General features: G+C 36.3%; 1 protein-coding gene and 1 pseudogene across 4 annotated transcripts in view; one reads left to right on the forward strand and one right to left on the reverse strand.

Annotated features, from left to right (window-relative positions):
* Positions 1-27346, forward strand: part of KIAA1328 (KIAA1328 ortholog) — a 371762-nt gene that overhangs the window by 173053 nt on the left and 171363 nt on the right. The window lies entirely within an intron of this gene.
* On the reverse strand, positions 20458-26693 carry LOC137776955 (large ribosomal subunit protein uL4 pseudogene; annotated as a pseudogene).

Raw genomic sequence — 27346 nt, forward strand, 5'->3', positions numbered from 1 at the left:
TCTAGAGAGCTAATGTACAGCACGATGACTGTGGTTAATAATGCTGTGTTGAATACCAGAAATTTGCTATGAGAGTAGATTTCAGGTTGTCTCATCACACACACACACACAGATACACACACACACACACACAAATGGTAGCTGTGTGAGAAGATATGAAAATTAGCTTGACTGTGTCAATCATTAAGCTATACATATGAAATAATCATGCTTTACACCTTAAATATATGTATGTTTAATTTAAAAAAATGCTTTTACATGAAAAAAAAGGTGTATAGAGTTTAGGCCCACTGCAAAGTTAGAGAGAACAGTCCCCAAGATTGCCCTCATTCTGACACCAATTGCAAGTTCAGTGGATTCCCCAAATCATTCTCAGGTTTGACAATTCACTGGAAAGACTCCAAGAATAACTGAAAGCTGTTAAAAATCATGGTTATAATTTTATTACATGGTTTATGACAAGGAAAGGATACAGATACGAATCAGCCAAGAGAGTAAGCACCTAGAACAGAATCCAGAAGATTTACCAAATATGGGGCTCCCATTGCCTTCACTCCATAGAATCATAGATGTGTTACTCTCCCAGCAGTGATGAATGACAATTTCCAACTCATTCTATGAGGCCGGCACTACTCTAATACTAAAACCAAGCAACAACTTTATAAGAAAAGAAAAATACAGACCAGTATCTCATAAACATATGCAAAAATATTCAACAAAATATTAGTGAATCAAATCCAACAATGAATAAAAAATTATACATCATGGCCAAGTGGGATTTATTTCAAGTAGGCAAGGTTGGTTCAACGTTCAAACATCAATTAATGTAATACATCTTGTCAACAGGATGCAGAATAAAAATCATGATTCTATCAATTGATGTAGAAAAAGCACTTGACAAAATGCAACATCACTGTATTATAAAAATGTTAGCAAACTAGTAATAGAGGGTAACTTTCTCAATTTGCTAAAGAACATCTACAAACATTGACAACACCAAATACTGGTGAGGAAGTGAAGCTATAGGAACTCTCATTCGTTGGTGGTGGGAATGAATGCAAAACGACACAGCCACCTTGAAAGACAGGTTGGTAGTTTTAAAAAAAATGAAATATACTCTCAACCATATGATCCAGCAATCATGCTCCAAAATATTTACTCAAATGAGCTGAAAACATGTCCACACAAAAACGCTCACAGAAATGTTCATAAATGTTTTACTCAGAATTTGAAAAAATTAACTAAGATGTTCTTCAAAGGGTGAAAGGATAAGTAAATTGTGATGCTTCCAGAGCATGTTAATAGGCAATAAAAAGAAATAAGCTATCAAGACACAAAAGGCATGGAGGAACATAAAAAGCATATTGCTTAGTGAAAGAAGTCAGTCAGTAAATGCTACATGGTATATAATCCCACCTATATGACATTCTGGAAAAGACAAAACTTAGAGATAGTAAAAAGATTACTAGTAAAGAGATCACTCTTTGTTAGGAGTTCAGGGAAGGAATTAATAGGTAGCAGAGGTGATTTTTACCATGGTGAACTATTTATGATGCTGTGATGGTGGATAACTGTCGTTATATATTTGTCAAAACCATAGAACTTTCAATATAACAGTGAACCGTAACGTAAACTATGCAGTTTAATTAGTAACAGTGTATTAACATTAGTTCAGCTACAGTAACAAATGCACCATAGTAATGTAAGATGTTAATAACAGTAGAAACTGAGGTTGGGAGAAAGGAGGTATATGGTAACTCTGTACTATCTGCTCAATTTTCTGTGAACTTAAACTTCTCTAAAAAATAAAGTATATCAATTTTTGTAAAAAAAAAAAAAAAAGTCCGCATGCCGCAGCTAAGATCCTGCATGCCGCAACGAAGATCCCACATGCCACAACTAAGACCTGGAGCAGCCCAAATAAATAAATATTTTTAAAAGTATGTTTGATAAAGAATTCATCCAGAATACATAAAGAACTCATAAAACACAGTAACAAGGAAACAAACTACTGAATTAAAACAATGGGAAAAATATTTGGACAGATACCTCATGAAAGAAGATGTACAGATGGCAAATAGCACCTTGAAAAGATGCTCAATATCATTAGTAATTAGGGAAATGAACATAAAAATCATAATAACATACCACTACACACCTATTCAACATTTGGCTGTTGGTCAAAATGTTAAAAGCTTGCCCTGTCAAACAAAGATGTGGAGGAACTGTAACTCTCATGCACCGCTGATAGGAATGTAAAATTGTACAACTTTACAAAAGTTTATTTAAGAAAGTGCCAAACATACACTTACTATATGCTCCATCCATTTTACTAGGTATTAATCCAGAAGAAGTAAAAGCATATATCCACTCACTAATTTTCACAGCTTTATTTTTTATAGCCCCAAACTTGAAACATCCTAGATGTCATTAGCAGGTGCACTGATAAATTATGGTATACTTATATAATGGAATACTACTTGGCAATGAGAGGGAACTACTGATAACATGCAACAAGGATAGATGTTAAAATAATTAAGCTAAGTTAGAGAATCCAGACTTAAAAGATTACATACTATAATTCCATTAATATAAAACACTAGGAAAATCAAAATAATCTCTAATGGCAGGAAGTAGATTAGTGCTTGTCTGGTTGGGCAGATGCAGGAGTAGGGGAGTAAGTGGAAAGGATTACAAAGGGACATAGGAAACAGGAACCTACTGTACAGCACAGGGAACTCTACTCAATATTCTGTAATAACCTATATGGGAAAAGAATCTGAAAAAGAATGGATATATGTATATGGTATAGATGAATCACTTTGCTATACACCTGAAGCTAACACAATTGTAAGTAAATTGTACTCCAATATAAAATAAAAATTAAATTTAAAAAAAGGGACACAAGGAGACTTTTGGAGGTGATGGATATGTTCGTTATCTTGATTATGATGATGGTTCCTGGGTATATACATATACCAAAACTTATTAGTTTGTACAATTTAGATATGTACAAGTTATTACATGTCAATTATACCTCAATAAAGCAGCTTTTTGGAAAACTGCATGGTTTTCCTTTAACATTCTAGTTGCCTGGCCTCATTGGGATCAGAACAAATTCTCCGGCCCTGGTTCAGCTTTATCTTTTCCCTTGTAATATACTTAACAGTTCATGATATATTTAGTACTCAAAATAAACTTGTCAGCAGTTAGTATAGCCACTATCCTAACAAACTATATATTCCTGACAAAGTAGAAATGTTCCCATTTGAATTTTTTTTTAATTAATTAATTTATTTATTTATTTTTGGCTGTGTTGGGTCTTCGTTTCTGTACGAGGGCTTTCTCTAGTTGCGGCAAGCCGGGGCCACTCTTCATCGCGGTGCGCGGGCCTCTCACTATCGCGGCCTCTCTTGTTGCGGAGCACAGGCTCCAGACACGCAGGCTCAGTAGTTGTGGCTCACGGGCCTAGTTGCTCCGCGGCATGTGGGATCTTCCCAGACCAGGGCTCGAACCCGTTTCCCCTGCATTAGCAGGCAGATTCTCAATCACTGCACCGCCAGGGAAGCCCCCCATTTGAATTTCTTTTTAATGACACATTACACAGGCTTTAAATGTCAGTCTTTGTATTTTCAAACGTGCAAAAACTAAAATGAAGTTTACGTATAAGAGCAATCAACTCTGATAGCAAAAGGCTGAATATCAGTTTCTGAAAATAAATTTTATATGAATCTTTTCTCCAGATAATTTGAGTTTTAAATGTCTTTAACTGTGACATCTTTTTTTAAAAATTTTTTTAATTTTTTATTTTTTTATTGGAGTACAATTGCTTTACAATGTTGTGTTTTAGTTTCTGCTGTACAATGAAGTGAATCAGCTATATGTATATCTATATCCCCTCCCTCTTGGACCTCCCTCCCACCCCGCCGCCATCACACCCATCTAGATCATCACAGAGCACCGAGCCGAGCTCCCTGTGCTATATACAGCAGGTTCCCATTAGCTATCTGTTTTACACATGGTAGTGTATTTATGTCAAACCTAATCTCCCAGTTCGTCCCACCCTCCCCACCCCCCCCGTGTCCACATGTCCAGTCTCTATGTCTGAGTCTCTATTCCTGCCCTGCAAATAGGTTCATCTGTACCATTTTTCTAGATTCCACAAATAAGCGTTAATATACGATATTTGTTTTTCTCTTTCTGGCTTATGTCACTGTATGCCAGTCTGTATGACAGACTCTAGGTCCATCCACATCTCTACAAATGACCCAGTTTCGTTCCTTTTTATGACTGAGTAATATACCATTGTATATATTTACAACATCTTCTTTATCCATTCATCTGTCATTGGACATTTAGGTTGTTTCCATGTCCTGGCTATTGTAAATAGCGCTGCAATGAACTTTGGGGTACATGTGTCCTTTTGAATTATGGTTTCCTCTGGGTATATGCCCAGTAGTGGGATTGCTGGGTCATATGGTAGTTCTATTTTTAGTTTTTTAAGGAACCTCCATACTGTTCTCCATAGTGGCTGTATCAATTTACATTCCCACCAACAGTGCAAGAGGGTTCCCTTTTCCCCACAGCCTCTCCAGCATGTATTGTTTGTAGATTTTTTTGATGATGGTCATTCTGACCATCTGACCAGTGTGAGGTGACACCTCATTGTAGTTTTGATTTGCATTTCTCTAATAATTAGTGATGTTAAGCAGCTTTTCATGTGCCTCTTAGCCATCTGTATGTCTTCTTTGGTGGAATGTCTATTTAGGTCTTCCACCGATTTTTTAATTGGGTTGTTTGTTTTTTTGATATTGAGCTCTATGAGCTGTTTGTATATTTTGGAGATTAATCCTTTGTCCGTTGCTTCATGTGCAAATATTTTCTCCCATTCTGAGGGTTGTCTTTTCATTTTGTTTATGGTTTCCTTTCCTGTGCAAAAGCTTTTAAGTTTAATTAGGTCCCATTTGTTTATTTTTGTTTTTATTTTCATTACTCTAGGAGGTGGGTCAAAAAAGATCTTGCTCTGGTTTATGTCAAAGAGTGTATTTCCTGTGTTTTCCTCTTAAGAGTTTTAGAGTGTCCAGTCTTACATTTAGGTCTTTAATCCATTTTGAGTTTATTTTTGTGATTGGTGTTAGGTGGTGTTCTAATTTTCATTCTTTTACATGTAGCTGTCCAGTTTTCCCAGCACCACTTATTGAAGAGTCTGTCTTTTCTCTATTGTATGTTCTTGCCTCCTTTTTCATAAATTAGGTCACCATATGTGTGTGGGTTTATCTCTGGGCTTTCTATCCTGTACCATTCATCTATGTTTGTTTTTGTGCCATACCATACTGTCTTGATTACGGTAGCTTTGTAGTATAGTTTGAAGCTGGGGAGCCTGAGTCCTCCAGCTCCGTTTTTCTTTTTCAGTATTGCTTTGGATATTCGGGGTCTTTTGTGTTTCCATACAAATTGTAAAATTTTTTGTTCTAATTCTCTGAGGAATGCCATTGGTAATTTGATGGAGATTGCATTGAATCTGTAGATTGCTCTGGGTAGTATAGTCATTTTCACAATATTGATTCTTCCAATCCAAGAACATGGTATATTTCTCCATTTGTTTATGTCATCTTTGATTTCTTTCATCAGTGTTTTATAGTTTTCTGAGTACAAGCCTTTTGCCTCCTTCAGTAGGTTTATTCCTAGGTATTTTATTCTTTTTGTTGCAGTGGTAAGTGGGATTGTTTCCTTAATTTCTCATTCTGATTTTTCATTGTTAGTGTATAGGAATGCAAGAGATTTCTGTGCATTAATTTTGTATCCTGCAACCTTACCAAATTCATTGATTAGTTCTAGTAGTTTTCTGTGGCATCTTTAGGATTTTCTATGTGTAGTATCATGTCATCTGCAAACAGTGACAGTTTTACTTCTTCTTTTCCAATTTCTATTCCTTTTGTTTCTTTTTTTTCTCTGATTGCCATGGCTAGGACTTCCAAAACTGTGTTGAATAAGAGTGGTGAGAGTGGGCATCCTTGTCTTGTTCCTGGTCTTAGAGGAAATGCTTTCAGCTTTTCACTGTTGAATATGATGTTAGTTGTAGGTTTGTCTTATATGGGCTTTATTATGTTGAGGTATGGTCCCTCTATGCCCACTTTCTGGAGGCCCTCCGCACCTCCCCTGATCCTCCGATCCCGGAGAGCCCCTCCCTGTCCGCCCTTCCTCTTCCCCCCCCCCCGCCTCCCTCCTACACCCCTAGGAACCACGTGACCCGGCAGGGGCCCCCAGAGAACAGAGGACCAGGCCCGGACTGTGACATCTTTATATAAGTGAATATAGATTGAAGAAGTAGCTATAAAACCTGAAATTTCCATGTTTCAATTCTTTTTTACCATGACTGTTAACATGATATAGCTAGGTATTGTGCACACTTCATTGTTTACTCTGCAATAAATTACTTCCCTCCTGACCAATAAATAGACAACCATCACCATGAGTTAGAAATGTTAGGCATTTGGCTATACCCTAGAATATAGTTCGTGGCTTTTAAATATTGTGTGGGTGTGAAAGATTTTGAGTGACCATTGGATAAGCTACAGCATTCTATCCTTAAGCCATATCTGGGGATGTTTACTTTATAATTATAGTCTTGCTCTAGGGCTTGCTATTTGGTGGACAAGATATTTTTCTGCTCATTCCTCAAGGATTCATTCTGAATGCCAGTTAAGAGCATGAACTTTGGATCCAGAATGCTTGGGTTTCTATATATTAAACTCTACCACCTTGGCAAGTTACTTAACATCAGTAAGCCTCAATTCCCTGATCTGCAAGATGGGGAAAATGTAATGAATATAGCTCATAGATTATCTTTCAGGACTGAAAAGTTAACAAATGCAAGTAGAACTGTACCTTGCATGCAGTAAGTAATATATAACAGTTAGCTTCCCAGTTGTTATCATCGTTTATTGTTATAATTGATTTTATTGTGATTGTGGAATAGGTTCTGGTGGAAACCAAAAATATCATGTGTTTGGGAATGACCTTATGTTTAGTTATTCATCTTTTGTGCTTATGACATTCAGTCAGAATTATTATGTCAATTTGGTGATTATCACACCTGGTTTTCATTTTGTTGGTCCTGAGGTACTGTATTCATCAGAATTGAGTGCTTTGAGAATAAAATTGAGATTGATGAATAAAGGGTTTTTTTTTTTTAATCTTCTAGGAATAAAATTTTTGTAACCACCAGTATTCATTTGGTTTAAAGCACAAGGAAAAACTGTGCTTTATAAAATGGATTACTATGTTCAACTGTTATTTGAGTTCCTCAGAATTACTGCCTAAGCTTAGATCTGTGGTCCATCTAGACTAGCATTTGCTCTTGGATAGGTTCTCAAGGAGAGAACATGGGTAAATCTAGAAGAACTAACAGAAGCCCCACCCAAATTTTTTAAAAAATTTTTTCTGCTTTTCTTTTCATTCCAGCATGGCTCTTTAGTTTCTTTAAATCATTTAGGAGAGAGGTTCTGGCCCAGGAACTCCAGAAATAGCTGGGGAGATTAGTATTTAGTCATTGTGAACATGAGCCAGGAAAAACAGAAAATGTTTAAAGATAGTTTATTGTTAGTATATTACTTTTTAAGGTTTTTTATTGTTTCTTTGTTATTGTTAAGCTAATATATTCTGGCCTTAGAATATTCAAGCAATTCAAAAATGTACGGTATATTAATTCCAAGTCCTCTGTATTCTCCTTCCTCAGCAATAACTGGTTAACTTTGTATATTACTCTAGTTTTTTTTTCTATGCAGATCTAATACTTTAATTTTTAGGAAAGTAGGTTAATACTATACATATAATTTTTACAACTTTATTTTCTTACTTAATAATATGTATCCTATATTTTCCAGGGGATTACATGTATGTATTAATGGCATCCTTTTTAATGCTCATTCATCATTTTAGTGTGCAGATACATGAATTTATTTATTCAATTCCTTATTGATTCATGTTTGGGTTATTTGTAATTTTGTATTACAAAGTGTACTGCAGTGAATATCCTTGTACACATAATTTTGAATGCGTTTGCAAGTTCTATTCCCTAAAGTGGAAATGTGTGCTCAAAGAATATAAAAATTTTTAAATGGTAGATATTGACAAATTAGAGGTGCTTGTTGAGAGAAAAAATAACTCATAACATTAATAGTAGATACTGACAGTGGGAATGGCAGGCTTTGCTCTGCCCTCACTTGAGGTAGCTCCTTGTGTAAACAGTTAATAGTGATTTCTAGAACTTAAAAAAATTAAGTTTCCCTGACTCCTCATTCATATTTGTTCTTTCCATTCATTCATTGGTCCTTAGAATTAGATAGGGAAGGGGATGCATGGAGGTGGAAGGAAGTATGGATACTGACTTTCTCATTTTACAGAGATACAATCTAAAGTAATGGATCAAGTAGAGATTATAATTATTATTCAGCTTTAGAAAGGTAATGTACAGAAGAACTAAAGATAAAAACACAGCTAAGAAAAACTTTAAAGGATGTAGTGTAAATGAGCTAAATTGTTTATCTTTCATAGGGAGGAAAATACTGGATTTTCCTTAACAAATCTGTAACTGTAATTACAGAAGAAATAGAGGTCTAAACAGATAATTTAAAGTTTTGGAGGTAACACTGAATAACTAAAGTCAGAAATAGAGAAGAAAGTTTACCTCTGAGGGGTGAGAATGGTAGTAGTGAACCGGAGATGTTTTTATTTTTCATTTTATTTCCTCCTTTAACTGCTGGTATTTCTAGTTCTGTGTTTATTGATTACTTTCCAAGTAATATAAAAAATAGATTAAAAAAGGTAAGCTGAAGCTATAACTCTATGATGGGATAATTAAGACAATTGTGGGAAACAGCAATATCAACGTCAAATCAGTTAGTGGGACAAAAACAGACTTAGGGGTGTTAGTTATATAGTTTATGAGTCCATTTATAGACTTTCCATATCAAGAAAGCTTATACCGCATAGTAGTTTATTAGAAATAAACCTACTTAATTTGAGTTATAGAATTCAACTCATGACAATACATGGATACATTCATTCATTTGACAGACATTCATGAGTGGAGTAAATTCATACTGTTATTTTTCTATGCCTGTCCCTGATGTGCTTTAAGATGTTGTATAGGAAAGCTCACAGTGGGTTTCTGTTGAGTGAACTCTTAAAAACTCCTCTCCTCCTAAAACTTAATGTCTCCTTAAAGAGATTTTCAATCAGTCCTTCTCTTTTCAGCCTCACTTCTACTCTCATTTTTGGTAATACCCAGTGTTTCCCATTCCTGAGCTACTACCAATCAGCCTGCTTCTGAGTGAGGTTTCTGCTTTGTTCATGCTATCAGTTCTGCTTTGTTCATGCTATCAGTTCATGAATCAGTTACCGATTCATCCACCTGCTTTCTAACATCCAAAGTTTTGTTGGTATCTTTTCCAATTTTTTTCTCAGTATGTCTATACCTTTTTATATTCCTTTCCTGCCATTCCTCTAATATTCAATCCACCAACTTTAACCTAAGGTCTAGTTTTATTTTTGCAAGTGTCAAATAAAAAACCATTCCAGTACAGAAGAATCACTGATCCATTAGTAAAGCAACAACATGAAGTGACTGCTCTTAAAATGAAAAGTGCATAATGATGAAACTGCTTTGTTGATATGTTCTGACCTAGACCTCCAACAAGAGAATCATTCTTTTGTCAGAGGATTGGATTTGGCAAAAACTTTAGTTAAATACACCTTTCTCCTACTTCTCCTTTTTTGGAATGAAGGAAAGTTCTCCCTTGTCTAGTGGTTTTCAATGCAAGAAAATTTGCATCTTTCTGGTTTCTCTTGAAGAACTCAAAGTAAAATGTGTGATTTCTACAGAGGGCAGAAGAATTCCTTATTGTTTGGGGAGAAGCTGGGTGATGGTGATAATAATAATTACTATTATTTATTGATTGCTTCTGTGTGCAATTTGTTTTACAAACACTGTCTTTTATTAATCCTCAAACTGCCATAAGTAGTTATTATTTACTCCTTTTCACAAAGGATGAAATAACTTTTCTAAGATTAAGTAACTTGCCCAAGGTTACACAGTGAGTGTTGGGCACATTATCAAATGACTCTAAAATCCACTCTTTTCCCACTTTTCCACCTTGTTAGACTCATACTATTTTAATAACAGCAGCAATGATAGCCGATAGTTATATAGCACATACTCTCTACTAGATACTACTTTATACTCTTTATATATATTGACATATTTAGTTCTCATCCCTTAACCTCATGAGGTAAGCACCATCATTATCCTCTTCTATGGAGGTCAGGGAGAGTAAGTAACTTGCTGAAGGTCAGTTAGTTATGGCTATAGTGAAGTGGACCAGGATTCTAAGACAGTTGTTTGGTTGTTATTGGAGTAGATGAGAATGTTTATATTTGTTCTCATTGATTGTTGAGTCTGTTAAAAGGGCTCTAAACTTTAAAAACGAAAGTAAATAAATATTTCGGTTCTTTTTTCTTTAAAGCTATGAGAAGGTAACATGAAACAATAAACGTCTTGCCACAGCTTAAGGTTTCTAGTTAGTATACCAACCCTTACCAAGCAAAAGTAATTAAATAGTGGGGGAGCGGGAGAAAGGGGAGGTGTTTCTGTATTAGAGTTCTGGCATTAACATTTGCATATTGAGAAAAGCTCAAGAATTTTCTTTGAAGTACCCTCTTTATTTTGCTGTAGTCTTTAAAGTTGTTTCTAATTCCAAGAGAGACTATAATATGTATTTCATCCATCCTTAACTATACCAAGAGGCTGAAGATAGCATGCATTATCTTGGCAAGGTTTTAGGAGGAAATTCCTATGTCTAGAGTTAGACATTTCGATCTGTTCGAGCACTGCCTGTGTCTAACCTGGACATACACACTGGCTTTGCTTTCCTGTTATGTCTGTGACACTGTAAGACATTCAAATAGGAGGAAGCCACTCTAGGGTTCCTGGATGATGCTTTCACTTTCCAATATTAAATGCCTTGCTTCTTATTAAGCTTGTCCCCTTCTCCCCTCGCTCCCTCTCCCAAAAAGTTGCTTTAAAAGGAAGAATAATAGAAGTATTTTGGTCTCTTTTTCCATAACCAGATTGACCCATTGACAGTCTGACTTTATTAGTTCAGACACTTGGCTATGAAAAATTCCTTTTTCATCCTGATTATTGTTTCACTTTAACACTTTTGATTTAAGAATGAATGTATTTAATTTCTCTTTATTTTTTGTTATTTACTTATTAAGGTTTTGTGATTTGTGCAGCTAGTTCCTACGACTTTCATAGAAGCTTATACTTCTATGACTCATAAAAGACATTTTAGAAAGTTTATACTCCTGCCTCGTTGAGGTAAGCCCCCTATAGCCTACCTTTCCTGCTGATTAGAACTAAAAACTCTGGACAAAATACAAAAGCAACTACATAAATAATCAAAAGCAGACAGTTGGTGCTGGGAAATTAAAATCTGGAGGGGCAACTAGTTTGGGGTGAGTTTCCTAGTGTTTTATTTTGTTTTGTTTCTTTTTTCCCATGGCTTTGCCCCCAGTTATGGAGCTGAGCAACAGTGGCTCTGGCAATTAAAACTCTGATAGAAACCTCATTTTTCTATCCAGAGAAATCAAGAAAATGGGTCCTGCATTTAATAGTATGGGGGGGGGGAATCTTTATGTTTTTTTCTACCTTTCCCAGCTTTGCTCCTAAGACACACCCAGTTGCAAGGCTGCAGCTATAGTAGAAGTGCTACAAGAGAAACCCTGTCTTTCCTGCCAGATAACCCAGAAAGGGGCGTCTGTGATGAAGACTAAGGAGGACATCTTAGGAAAAAAGAGAGCTGGGGAGGGTGTCCCCTCATTTTGTGTATAACCAGCACAAGTACTAGTTTGTGCATGTGTCAGACAAACCCACAGCAGCATACCACAGTCTTTGAGAACTGGCCTTCAGTTAGAACCACTCCTCAGAGGAGGTGAGGAAGAACTTGTGGTCTGAACCTAACTGACCTGATTGCCTGTTAAAACAGACAAACAAATTCTCTAGCAGATTATAAAAGATCAAAGGACTGACGGTCAATACAGCATAACATTAAAATGTCCAGGGTATGATTCAAAATTATGCTACCTACAAAAAAAAACAGGAAATTATAAACAATTCTCAAAGGAAAAGACAGATGCCAACCCCAGGGTCACCCAGATTTTGAAATTATCAGGGAAAGACTTTGAAGAAGCTTTTATAGCAATTCTCTGTGGCATAAATGTAAACACTTTAAATTAATTTCTCAATAGAGAAATAGAAACTATTAAAAACAACCAAATGGAAATTTTGGAACCAAAAAAATACAGTATCCGAAATAAAAAATTCACTGGGTGGGCTCATCAACATAGTGGAGTGACAGAAAAAAAAAGTCAGTAAACTTAAAGATAGATCAATAGATATTTTTCAACTTTTAAAACAGAAAGAAAAAAGAAAGATTGGGGAAAAAAATGAACAGAGCCTTAAAACCTAACTTATGTCCAGAAGGAAGAAAAAGATTACGTACAAAAAGCCGGAAAGAATAACCAATTCTTAAGGGAGAAGGCAGCCTCTGCCAAAAAAGAGTAAGTCTTTTATATAAGACACAAATCAAGGTAAACTTTCTTTTTAAAATCTTGGGAGCCTTTGCAAGGATATGCTCAAGAATGTCAGTTTGCACAAAATTGTCTTGCAAATAAAGTACTGAAACATTTTCTGTCACAGAGAATGCTAGTTGCCTACCTATTATCTATTCTTCCCTTATTCCTTCTTAAATGAATGCCAGTCTTATTGAGAGTAACAGTGTCGCAGGATAAAACCCGCATTACCCAGCCTCTTTTGCAGATGGGGTGGCACTGGGATCCAGTTCTGGCCAGTGAGATGTAAGTAGAATTTGTGCTATGGGGTTTCTAAGAAACTCCCTTAAGAGGGCCCGGGGGTGGGGGTGGGGTGGGAGTGCAGCAGGCTCCACTGTCTGCTACACTCGATTTTATGCCTCTTTTCATCCTTTGTCCAGTCTCTTTTTCCCCTATGGCAGCGGTTCTCAACCAGGGATGATTTTGACCCCCAGGGGAAATTTGGCAATGTCTGGAGACATCTTTGGTTTTTACAACTGACAGTTGCTAGCAGCATCTAGCAGGTAGAGGCCATGGGTATTGCTAAACATCCTACAGCGTACAGGACAGTCTCCCACAACAAAGAATCATCTTGTCCAAATGTCAAGAGGCCAGATTGAGAAGCTTTGCTCTATGGAATGCTGACCTGATGTTGGAGATTGAATAACCATTTTGTGAGTAGAAGGTGGCAAGTCCATGTCTGAACAAAAACATAGAAGGAACTGAAGTCCTGATGACATTGCGACATTGCTATAACAGCTGCAGACTGTGTTCTTCCAGAGGCCTCATTACGAGAAAAAGAAAACACCTAATTTATTTAAGCTAATGGATTTCTCTTTCCTTACTCATTTACTAACTGATAGAGTATTTATTTAGAAATTGTTAGTCATAAAGATTAGGGCAGCTAAAATATAAATAGTAATGAAGAGGTCTTAGGTATTGAAAAGAATAAGGAAAAGCTTATCATGTTTATCTGGGCAAAGAGGCATTTGAAGAAAGTACACTTGGTGAATAGAGTACAAAATCTGGGAAAACATCAGAAATACTGGGCTACTGTCATAATTTTGCCTGTTGTTGAAAGACTAACGCTATCTTGAAAAGAGTTGTACCATTTTGTGGGTTTTTTTAATGAGGAACTTTTCTGTTGTTACTATAACATATTTCGTTCTAGTGCCAGAATTTGGTCACCTCAACTTCCACTAGATCTGTAGTTAGCTTGGATCACATAGGGACTTAACTACTTGAGTCTGCATTGCCTGGGGTTGCAGATTCACTAAAGGGAAAGTGATGGAGGTTAAGCGTTGTATATACTATGGAAGGATAAGAGGTAATGTTGGTTGAGCTTTTGGGGATCGCTTTCTGATTATGGGGGCAACATCAAAGCTAAAACACCATGTCTAGCCTTGGAACTCAGTTAAAATGATGCTGTCATTTGAAATCATGCCACACTAGGATCTAAGGAACTAAAGCTGTTTGTTCTGACCAAAAAGAGGATAGAGGTATAGCAATAATTGATGGAAACAAAAAATGGAAAATACAACATAAAAAATTCCCTAACCATGAAATTGCCTCATGTTCTCCAGAAAATGGTATTTCTTTGCTTTAAAAATGCTGGTTTGAAGCTGTCGCAGAGCGATGCCATATTTACCTAAATTATAGGGACCCTTTAAGTAGCCATTTGTGGAATACAAGAAACTTAGTGTACTTGTAAATTTATACGTGTGACAGCCTGATTCTCACTGCAGAATTCTAGGGGTGAAAAACGCCCCCAAACCTTCTAATCCATTCCCTTACTATTGTGGGAAATTGTATATCAGTAAAAGATACAGATTTTACCCTAAAGGGTTTCAATCTAATGAAGCTAACAGTAAACATATACTGGGTCTGTCCACTAACATCTCAAAATTAGTGTGACTAAAAATGAACTCTTGATTTCCCTTCCAAAACTGTAACTCTCTCATCTGCCTAGCTCGGTAGATGGCATTCCTATTCTTTCTGTTTCTCAGGAAAAAAAATCTTTGAAGTCATGATTGACATTTTTCTTTCTCTCTCACCCCCAGAGCCAGTCCATCACCAAATCCAGCCCATTCTAAACATATCCCAACTACTACCATTGCTTACCACCTTCACTGCTCCCACCCTAGTTCAGGTCTACTTTTTACCAGGATTACCTCCTAGATTTTTACCCAAGTGAAATGAAGACCTATATTCACATGAAAACCTATATGTGAGTATTTACAGTGGCTTTATTCATATTCCTTAAAAACTGGAAACAATCCACATGGCCCTACTCAGCAAAAAAAGGAACAGACTGTTAGCATACACACTACATACCTGAATCTCCAATGCATTATGCTAAGTGAAAGAAGCGAGACTCAAAGTGTGAGTCCATTTATATGACATTCCTGAAGAGGAAAACTACAGAGACAGAAGCAAATCAAGAATTTTTAGGGCTGATTACAAAGCATGAGGAGTTTTTCTGGTATGATGGAACTTTCTTGATTATTATGGTGATTACCCGACTGTACTCATTTCTTAAAACTTGAAAAACCGTAGACTTAAGGATAAATCTTATTGTACATAAATTGTATCTTAATTCAGAAAAAAAAAAGAATTCATTGTTAGTAATAGCAAAAGACTTGTCAGTCAGAGTTCAGTGTGGGAAACAGAAACGATTCAAGATATTTTAAACAAGAAGGAATTTTATATTAGGAAAAAAGCTTTGGAAGGGCCTAAGAAGCGATTTTATGTTGGACTTCGGTTGCTGACTTCAGAACAATATAGAACTAATATACTCAGGGCATAATGCTCTGAGACCATCACTGGAGCTATGCTGGAATCCGGAACAAAGCATCTACTGCTGCTGCACTGGTCTCTGGACATCCAGGAAACCACAGAATAGATTCCCACCAGTGAGACCAAAGGGTTAGGAAGCCAGGTCAACAAGCCATTGGTGCTTCTGCTGCTGCCACACTGCTGCTTCTTACCCAAAAAACTGAAAAATGTCCCCTATTTTGTTAATGCTGGAGAGAATTCTCATGTTTTCACCATTGTCCTTGCCAGCAGAGACAAACAAAGAAGACCCCCAAAATCATGTGAAATAAGCAGAACCTAATTGACATCCAGAGCTCTGGCTAATAGAAGAGAGTCTGTGGTTTCCCACATTTTATAATTAAATGGAGGGTGGAGTAAGCCATGCGTCAGTGGTCAGCACAATATCTAAGCTTCCATCAATAAGGGACTGTTTAATGAATTATGATATGTTATACAGTAGATGAAGGATTTACCCAGGTGGTGGGTATTCTGTAAGCTGGAGTATATAATTGCACTGTTGAGTCTTGGTTAATAAATTCTGGTGCTTTAAATATAGAACTCTTACATCTAACTGTACTGAAGTCAATATATTGCAGTTTCTATAATCCTACTTTTAAATTTGTGTAGCAAACATTGCTATTTCTTTAAGATAGTTAAATAACTTCTCTTTTTCAAAATTAATTTGAAAGATTACAGGACGAGTTAGGCTTCCTAATATTGAGAATTTTAGAAAACATAAATTTAGAAAACAAGAATTTAGAAATACATATAAATATAGAAATACATATAAATTTAGAAAACAAGAATTTTTCAGAATGGTAAATAATATAGAAGAGATATTTAACAACTTTCTACGTGAGGCAGATCAGCTACAGATAAAGGGCTAAGTTTATATAGAATATGTAGAGGAACACAGCCTTATCTCTTGGCTGTGAAATGCAAATGTTGCCTTCCAAGTGGCATGTGGATCACTGTTCTCAGAGAAATGCCCTGATGGCATCCTCTCACATATCACCTGCGACATAGCTGGTGTACATGCACACTCCTGTGTGTACGTACACCACCAGAATGGGTCTGAGTAGACTCACTGCAAACTTAAAGCTCCAGGGAGAAGTATTTTAGTTCGTGAACACAAGCCTGTTAAGTTCGGCCCTCTCTCACCCCCACAAAATAAAGTTCAAGTTAAAAAGTATCTTTAAATAAAAAATAAGCTATTTTATCTTAAAGTGTACGAGCAATGTGATTAGAGTGAACTGCCTCAGAAACTAAATGGCCAGACTTCCTCTAACAGATTTTAATTATTTTTATAGTTTTTCCCAAATGAAGACTCACAATAGCCATTTTAAGTAAACTAGAGCAACTCTTTCATCTTCATTGCAAGCTTCAGACCCTAAACAAAGCATGAAGCTGGGCAGTGCACTGTTTAATTTTCAGATTGGATTTTTCATTATGTTTTATGACAACTTTTTATTTTTATCAAGTTGCATCTCAGCCTTCCGTTTAGACTCAAGAAGATTCATGGCAAATGATCTGGGTGTTTATTTGGACAAACATGCAATAAATCAGTCTACTGTTTCAATAAAATGTTATTAATAGAACACATTATTCTGTTCAGTATTATGTTATCTTTAAAATTAAGCAGAACATTAGTGGTAGTGAAACTAGTTTCAATCAATACACTCCTGTAATGAAACCTATTGTATAAGAAACTTCTTTTTAAGGAGGAAAAATGTCCTTAACACAACTACCAACTACCAACTTCTGACTCTAGATCTAGACGGCATTTCACAGTTTCTAAAAATTATTTGGTAGGATTTCTTTGTGTTTGTTTTGGTGTTAAGATAGTTTCCTGAAAGTTACCTTGCAGCAGTTAGTGCATAAATGTTCCTTAAATGCTTTTTTTCTTTAATTGAAGAATTTAGTTGGCACTTGACCTGGCAGAGACCCACTCAGGTGTGTGCTTCAGTGAAATTGAGGTCAGAGCTGCTGTTGACAACTCAGGAGTATAAGAATTGCCAATTTCTCTTCTGATCGTATAGAGATAGAGGATATAGATTTTAATTTTTCAAAACTCATATAATAATGAGAATTTACTAGGAGTGAGCCCCGATTTAGATCCTCTATCACCCACTCTACTCCCTATTAAAATTTTAGAATGATGGCTTTAAAATCAAAGGTGGCTAAAGTCTCAGGGTGGCAACTGCAGTCTTAGGAGAACTTCACTGCACAGGGACTGGCGGGTTGATTCTGCTGCTGTCTTCTGTTTAGATAGCAAAGTGCCTTGAGAAAAGGCTGCTATTTAATAATGCAGTGGGAAATTAAAGACCTTTGAATGTTAAATTGCGTATATTTTCCAGTGGAATATCTCTTAAAACATACTTTATGCTTTTGCTTGGTACACAGTATTGTCATCACATGGCAGTTTAAGGAATCTGGAGACTTGTTGGAATTCCAAGTTTACTCCTTTACTTCTGTCGTTTTATATTTTTAATCTGAATGTAAGAAATAGAGATTATCTTACTGTGGTTTTATTCTCATTAAATTGTTAAGAAGTTGTTGTTTTGGGAGATGAGAGTTATGTTAAGATGAAAAAATAATTATGAAAATCTAAGCCATCATACATATTCTACTGGCTTAGGATAAAGTTTCCATAGTCCATTAGGCAAATAATTTGATCATGTTGCTGTACGACTTTAATAGTAAACAAGTGAATTCTAATACATTCTTTGAATACCACTGCTAACATTTAAATGCAGATGGTTATCATATTTTTTCATACCAGTAGGAGACTACTTAAAATCTGCGTTGGAGTGAAGCATAAGGTAGCAAGCAGTACACTTGATTCTGGTTTTTATCTTTCTTACTTCCACCTCAGAACTTTTAAATGGTACATTTCTGAAGGAAGGTTCATTTTTGTGTTGTGACTGTGAACACCTGTGAACCACTGGACTTAATTTGTTTACAGCTGACAGTGATTATGTGTGGAGACTGTGGCAGCAGTTGGCAAGGAGCAACTGACCATTTGGTTATCTCTGCATTGTCTTATTTTTCTTGTTTTCCCCAACATTTTAACATCATCTATGTTTTGTGAGGTTATTTGTAGGTTTTTTTTTTTCCTAGTAGTTTTATCTGGTTTGGTATTAAGGTAATTCTGGCTTCACTAAATGAATTGGAAATTGTTTCTTCCTTTTTCTGTTTTCTTTCTTTGTGATATTATAATTTCTTTAATTGACATGGAGGTATTAAGATGTTCTCTTTTGTCTTCAGTCAGTTTTGGTAATTTCTGTCTTTTAAGGGATTTGTACATTTCATAAGTTGTCATATAAGTAGCATGAAGTTGTTCATAATATTCCTTTTTCAACTTGATAAATGTCTGTGGCATTGCATCTGTGTGCCCCTTTTTCATTTTTTATTTTGATGATTTGTATCTTTTTTTTCTTGATCAATCTTATTGATTTTTTAACAAAACAGCTTTTATTAGATTTTCTCTATTGTTTGTTTTCTATATCATTTATTTCTGGCCTTATGTTAATTTTTCCTTCTATTTATTTCAGTTTTTTTTTTTTTATTTCAGTTTTAATTTGCATTTCTTTTTCTAACTTCCAAGATTGACATTTAGATCATTTGTTTGGGACTTTATTCTTTTCATTTAAAGTTACAAATTTACACATTTAAACATTTAAAGTTCTAAACATTTAATGTTATAAATTTCCCTCTGAGAACTCCTTTACCTGCATCCCACACTTTCTTATGTTGTGCTTTTTTTTTTTTCAAAATATTTTCTAATTCCCTTTGTGGTTTCCTCTTTGAACGGTTTATAATCATTTATAAATTTTTCTTAATTTCAAATTTTTGCAGATTTCTCAGATAGCTTTCTGACATTTATTTCTAATTTAATTCCTCTGTGTCAGAAAATGGAGTCTCCACAATTTCAATATGTTGAAATTATTGAGACTTGTTTTATATCCTGTGATACGACCTATCTTGCTGAATATTTCATCCACATGTAAAACTAACCTAATCTACAATTATTGGATGGAGTAGTCAGTATACAGCAATAGGGTCAATGTTTTTATAGTATTTGTTCAGGTCTTCTATATACTTACTGATTTGGGATCTGTTTTTTCCGCCATTAACTGAGAGCTTTGAAAGCTCTAAATATGATTATGGATTTATTTTTCTTTTTATTTCTATCTTTCCTTCACATATTTTGAATTTCAGTTATCAGATGCCTTTGCATTTAGGATTGTAATGTCTTCTTGGTGCATTAAGTTCTTTCATTTTGTAACATGCTTCTTTATCCCTGATAATATTACTTGTTCTGAAATACCTTGTATGATATTAATATAGCCACTCCAGCTTTCTTATAATTAGAATTTGTAGAGTATATTCTTTTCCATCCTGCTAGTTTTCCCTATCTTTGTCTTTATAATTACAGTAGGGTTCTCATAGTTGGATTTGGCATGTAGTTGGCTTTGGTTTATAATCCTATCTGACATCCCTGGCTTTTTATTGGAGTGTTAGTATCTTTTACACTTGACTAATTATCCAATATGGTTGGGTTTAAATCTACCATCTTGTAATTTATTTTCTATTTTTCACCAATTTTTCAGTTTTTCTTTAGTTTTTCCTGCCTTTTTTTTAAATTAATTTTTATTGGAGTATGGTTGCTTTATAATGTTGTATTAGTTTCTTCTGTACACCAAAGTGAATCAGCTGTATATATACATATGTCCCCCCTTCTTTCCCATTTAGGTCACCACAGAGCGCTGAGTAGAGTTCCCTGTGCTATACAGTAGGTTCTCATTAGTTATCTATTTCATAATAGTAATGTATATATATGTCAACAGTTTTAGCATTATCTCTACTTGCGGCTCATTTTTTTGTTTTTGTTTTGTTTTCTTTTCTTTTTTGCCTCTTTGATCAGGTCTTTATTCAGAATTAGCTGTCTGAAATGATCTGACCTTTACGGAATGCACAAATTTAAGTTTATGCAGCAGGCTTCTTTTCTTCTGTGGTGGGTTTCTTTTCTGTGGGCTTCTTTTCAGCTGGTGTTTTTTTGGTCACTGCAGCCTTTTTCCCCACAAAAGGCTTCTTCTTAACACCAGCAGCCTTCTTTCCTTTCTTCTCCACCAGAGGCTTCTTGCCTGGAACCCCTTCCTCATCTGATTTGGCTGCTAACGCTGCTGCTGCCTTATCCATCCAGAGTTTGTGATTCTTCTCCTAGAGAAGAATTATGTCCATCCAGTGCATGGTCTTTGCATATGGGTTTAGCTTCAGTGTGATTCTCAGGTTTTTCAGTGGATTCTTCTTCTGGACTCACAGATGAATCTGTGTGGTGTTCTGAGGGCTCTTTGGATCTCTGGGCTTTTCAAGTTTCTGCAAAGGTCTGTTTTGAGCATCTTGCACATGGGAAGGTTGTAGTTGCTCTTGAAGGAAGCAACTTCATGCCAAATGCCATACAGATCATCTTACTTGTGGAAAGTACTTTCAGTACAAATGCAGAAATGTCCCATGTGCTCATCAGGAGTAAGTTGCAAGATGTTCAGTTTGCTTACACTAAGCAGAGTAATTCCAGGGATGTTTCTGAAGGCCTCAATGATACCCTTGTCCTCATTATAGATGATGCAGGGTTCCCTACCCTGGATATGACACAGTTTCTCATTTTGCCTTTGCCAGCTCTCATTTGCTGTGAGCCATAGACCTTTTTGAAATCATTCCAGGCCTTAAATTTCTTAAGAAGCAGAACAGCCTCCTTGTTCTTCTTGTAGCCTTCAGCTTTATCTTCAGCCACCAAAGGAAGTTCAGGAACTTCCTCAATACAATGACTTTTAGACATAACCAGTGCTGATAAGGCCGAGGCATCCAGGGCAGAGCAGATGGCATATCACTTCTGTGTTGTGTTCACTCTGCGGTGCCAATGTTGCCAGGTTCTGGTTGGCACAAACATGTGGCCCCCATGATACATATTTCCAAAGGCACCCTGGCCAGAACAGTCAGTCCAACTGCCTCGAACCCTGGAAACTTGAGCCAGAGCCTAGCCAGCACCCAATGACTCAGCACTGGTTTGATGACCTGCTAATTCATTGACAGCATAGGACTGTCTGCTGTGTTTGTGCAAGTTGGTGTGAACAGAGTTCACAATAGCTGGTTGAGCAGGAGCCTTGAATACAGCAGGTAAAGTGACATTTATGCCAGATGACTCCTCCTTTTAAGAGAACACTGATATCAGTGAATGAGCACACGCCACGGCAGCGAGAGGAGAAGACTACACTCCTCTCAACCTGGCGGCTCCCATGGGAAAAGCTTGGGCTCATTATCTTTGTTTTAGATAAATTTTAAATAAGAAAAAAATATCGCTTATATTTCCATTTTCTGGAAGTCTTTATTCGTTTGTTTCCAAGTTTCCATTCAGTATTATTTTATTTATACCTGAAGATATATGTTTGTTTGTTTGTTTATGGCCATACAGATTATCTGGCAATAAATTCTTTTATCTTTTGTTTGTGTGAAAATATCTATTTCACTTTCAATTTTAAAGGAAATTTTTATACAGTTCTGGCTTAGCAGTGTGTTTTTGTTTTCTATTCACCACTTTTAAAATATTCTATAATTTCTTCTGGTTGGTATGTCTTTTTCTAATGAGATTTTTAAATAAGATTTATTCTTATTCTGTTCCTTTGTATGTCATGTGTTTTTTAATCTTCCTGCTCAAGAACTTTCTATCACTAGTTTTTAGCAAGTTGATAACGGTGTCCCTTGGTGTTCTTTGTGTTTTTCTGCTTGAGTTTCATTGAGCTTCTTGGGTCTGTGGGTTTATAGATTTTATTAAATTTAATATTTTAAATCATTATTTCTTCAAATATTTTTTCTATCTTCACCTCTGCTGTCACTGCAATTACATGTATCACTTGTATCATTCCACAAGTTACTAAGGCTTTGTTCCCCAATCTTAATTTTTTTTCTCTATGTGTTTCATTTTGGATAGTGTCTGTTTCTGTGTCTTCAAGTTCCTTAAGCAACATCTAATCTCCTGAAACTTTTACTGCGTGGGGTTAACATTTTAGATTTGTCATTTTTCATCTGTTGACTATCATTTTGTTATTTTTTATATCTTATTATTATGTTCATGTTTTTCTTTAAATCTTTAATTATGTTGGGCTTATTTATAATAGATTTTTTTAAATCCTCATATGCTAATTTCATCATTTGTCACTTCTGGTTTTTTTCCTCTTGATTGACAAGTCACATTTCATCATATGTCTTGTAATTTTTCTTGGCTGTTCGTTAGTGTGTATGTTACATTAATGAGTATCTAGATTTTGCTGTCTTCCTTTATAGAGTGTCCTAGCGGGCATTTAAGTTATTGGTAGATCTTGACTTCTTAGAGGCTTATGTTCAGGCTTTATTAGGACTAGTCTGTAGGCTAGGTTTTTCTCTAACAACCATTTAGTTAGCTCTTTCTGGGTTCTCAATAGGACTGAGTATCCTGGGATCAGCTATGACTCTCTCATTCTGACTGGTCAAAACTTGTACACCTCCCTGTTCTGTGTGACTTCTGGGAATTGTTTTACTTCCAACTCCCTGGTTGTTTTCTTCCCAGGCTATCGCAGTTTAACTCTACACATGTGCAGTCTTGGCATTCAGCAAAAACTCAAGCGGGCCTATGTGCCGATTACTCAACTATTTTTCTGAATAGCTCTCTCTTCTCTGGGACTCTGTTCTGTAACTTCTGGCCACCTCAGCCGCCCTGAACTCCGATCTCTGTCTCCGTAATTCACCAAGACTTTTGTGTTCTGCTTAGGACTACCCTCCCTCTAGCACAGTCTGGAATGTTTGTCCAAACAGAAATGCAGGGCCATTGTATGGCTTAGCTCATTTGTTTGCCTTCTCCCAGGGATCATATACCTTTACTACCTGTTGTCCAATGTCTGAAAACAGTTGTTTATATATTTTTTCTAGTTTGTAGTGGGCAGGTAAGTGTATCCCCCTCTGTAATACCCCAAAATGGAAATTTTCATTGAAACTATCTTTTAAATGTAGTTTTTAAATTTTAGCATACAAATTTAATGGTATTCTTAAGAAAACAAAGAGGCTTTATGGGAGGGAGAAAGTGTATTGTGAGCATAACAAATGCACAGTAACAAAAACTTATAGGAGATATAGTATTGAATTTTTTTGCTCTTTTAAAGAAGGTAAAAATATAACCTTATGGACCAAAAAAAATACTTAAATGAGAAAATTTAAGGGAAGAGAAGATACATTGTTGTCAGATTTATTGTAACTTGTAATTAAAGCCCAAATTGACGTGTAATAGGAATCTTGTAAAGAATACTTATTTTGAGGGTCCAAAGTAATAAAAGAGAAATAGAGATTTAAATAAGAACTACAGAAATATAAATATCTGGCTTTCACGCTGGAAACCAAACTTCATGGTTTTGGCTCTAGATTCAGTTACTTTGGGCATGTCTTTGAGCTTTATTAACATCTCCTTATATGAATCAGATTTAACTCTTAATAAAAATAAACTTTGGGGACTTCCCTGGTGGCGCAGTGGTTAAGAATCCGCCTGCCAAGGCAGGACACTCGAACCCGTGTCCTGGTCTGGGAAGATCCCACATACCACAGAGCAACTAAGCCCGTGCGCCACAACTACTGAGCCTGCGCTCTAGAACCCGCGAGCCACAGCTACTGAGCCCGTGCGCCACAGCTACTAAAGCCCGTGCGCCTAGAGCCCATGCTCTGCAACCAGAGAAGCCAACGCAATGAGAAGCCCACACACCGCAACCAAGAGTAGCCCCCGCTTGCCACAACTAGAGAAAGCCCGCGCGCAGCAGCAAAGATTCAACACAGCCAAAAATAAAATAAAATAAATAAATAATTCTCTTTAAAAAAATAAAATAAAATAAACTGTGACTTCACCCACTAAAAGGTGCTCTATCAGATATATCCCATGTGCCTTCTGTATGATGCAGTACTTTGTGAAAATCTGTTAATACCCTGAAAGGACAGAGAAATGAAATGTAGTTACAGATAGGTTAATAATCCTCTGCATCCCAAAGGTTTATGTGTGTTCTTGTCATAAGTAGATTTGGTCTTAAAATAAAAGCAAATTCAGATAAGGTAGGAAGTAGAAAATTTAATCAACATTGTTGAACAGAAGAGCTGAATGAGGTTCATCTGGTCCTGTGCAGGACTAAAAGATGCTGAAAAGTAATGGATATAAAATAAGAATAAAGGGGAGAGCGAAAGGAGTGAAAAGAACTCCAAATATATTTTTCTTCTATTAGTTACATATAGACCACACAGAGACTTTTGAGAAAAAGACACTTCATGGACAGAAGGTACCTACTTTAATGGGAAAGAATCATTTGTTCCAATATTCACAAAAAGAGGATAAATAATAAATGTTTAGGTATAAACCAGTCATAGAGGAGGAGACCAGAGCAGGAGAGGAAATTGTGTTTGGCCCATTGTATGAGGTAAGGGAATGAAAAATATCTGAACACTGACTTCCCACAGCCAGATGGAACACAGTCATCAAGTCAGGAGGCATTTGGTAGCACAGTGGTTCTCAAAATGTGTCTCCTAGACCAGCAGCATCACTGGGGAAATGTTCTAAAAATGCAGATCCTCAGGACCCACCTCACACCTACTGAATTAGAAACTCTGGCAGTGGGACCCAGAAATCTGCATTTTTAACAAGCCCTCCAGGTGATTCTTATGAACACGAAAGTTGGAGAATTTTTGTGCTAGTGTAATGGAAATAAATGTCTTCTGTTAATCAAACTGCTGGTGAGTCCTATCACATGCAGCGTTTTATAAATACATCTTCCTGAATTATCTTCTTGGTACAGATAGGTCAGAAATATTTTCTGTCTGAAGGAATGATCAGTGTGCTTAATCACACAAGTATTAGAAAACAGGAAAAGTCTATAAGATGGAAACTGACAAGTCTTTTTCTTTGTCATCACTTTTATCCATTCTTTATGTCCTTTTTCTATGATTTTTCTGTGTAGATAGAAGGATTTAAACTAATTTTGGTTTGGAGTGAGGTAATCAAATATGCAACTTTTAGCACAAAAATGAGTCCTTTGAGCTTAAAATAGTTTTTAAAAACCTGTATGAACTGTACTAAAGTGTTATTTTTTCAATGTTGCTCTTCCTTTCCTCTCTACTCTTCTCTGCTCCCCTCTGTTCCTCTCTACTTCTCCATGTTGCCTCAGCTTTCTCCCCTCTGCCTTTCCCTCAAAGGATGCCTTCCGAGGAGAAGAGAGATTCTGTGTCAGGTTTGGGTTTACGAATATTAGGATGGTCTTATGTTAATGGCTGTTTCTGTTTTCTTAATGGTGCCAAAAAAAATTCTCACTCTGTTTTGTAAGCACTTGATTGCAGGTGTGTTTGGTGCTGCCTAGCAACTTTGGCTGCCCTGTGGAAGAAATCACACTTGGTCAGAGTGATTTCCAGAAAGCATTGAAAGGCAACATTGTAACAACTAAGGAAAATGCCTTTCTTGCAGACTAAAGTAGGCTGATTTAGCAGTCTTTCATAGCCAAGTTAACAAACATGTACAGTTGTTTATTTGTATTTCCAAGAAATATATTAAATATCTTATGGATTAGCAGCCCCTTTATGCTGGACACCCATTGCACCAACCTGAAAAACATTAACTGGGAGAGGAACTATAACTATGACTAATATTATACTAATGAGCAAGACTTCCAGGTTTGAATACTTCTTGGGAAGAAGCCGATTGTCCTGTCCTTCTCGCTAAGAGATTAATCAAAATCACGTTGACTGTGGTGCCATTTAAATCACTAGGTGTTTAGGACTTGGCTAATAAGCCTGATAGACTGGGGATGCTGTCTGTGCCTACCCAAGTTGTGCCAGTCTTCCTAGGTGAGACTTATTGGTGGAAGCCCTTTACATACAGGTCATTTAGACACATCAGCTGTGTTGAACAGATGATGGCATGCACAGATATTCCATACAATTTGACTTGTTTAGTTCTTGTTGAGATGTGTAGAAACATGAAGACTGTTGCGAGTAGGCCAGTCTGTGCTCACAGGTACCTGCTTTTTGTATTGGGTTGGCCAAAAAGTTCTTTCAGGTTTTCCTGTAAGATGGTATGGGAAACCCGAACGAACTTTTTGGCCAACCCAATATCTGGACTCATTGCCAAGAGTAACGGCCTGGTTTAAATGCCTGGGTCCACTCCCTTCCATCCCACATGAAAAGTGCTGTGAGAATTCAGGTTTGTGTTGTTGCTACCCATACCCCTTCCCTCTTCTCCACAGCAGCATCTTGGGACAGTTTTCTGTGAGCAGGGCTTCTCCTACTTGCTAGACTTAGTCTAAAGAACTAATTTAAGTTTTTGTGCTCTTTAGACTGTTTCAAGCTTAAATAATCATCCTAATCGTGATCTCAGCCAAAATATGTCCAAAAGTTATCAGTATACAGTCTATCATAATGATTTTCAGGCCCTAAAGAAACTGTATATTATAAATTGTGCAGTGATTAATTTTTGATTTGAGTATTCATCATCACTCCCTCTCAGCAGTGAAGTAAGCAACATCTGCCCCACTTGTATTTTTTGTTGTCATTATAGTTAACTTTACCTCTTTCCACCTATTTTCTACAAATTGTATTGTTCTCTAATTGTATATTGCCATAATAAGTATTTAGGGCATTGTGTAATAAATCTCTCCCAAAGCAAATTAATTTTCAGCCAATAGGCTCTAAAGGCCCATCTGAAACAAGATGAAGTGTGGATCTCCTATATTAATGACATGTTGTCTATCATAGCAGAAGGGACCTTGTAAAGAAATCTTGAGGCAAGTAAAAGAAGTGGAAAGGGTTCATTGAGCCTCTATCATTC

This window comes from Eschrichtius robustus, chromosome 14 (assembly GCF_028021215.1).
Source record: "Eschrichtius robustus isolate mEscRob2 chromosome 14, mEscRob2.pri, whole genome shotgun sequence".
NCBI classification, from domain to species: domain Eukaryota; kingdom Metazoa; phylum Chordata; class Mammalia; order Artiodactyla; family Eschrichtiidae; genus Eschrichtius; species Eschrichtius robustus.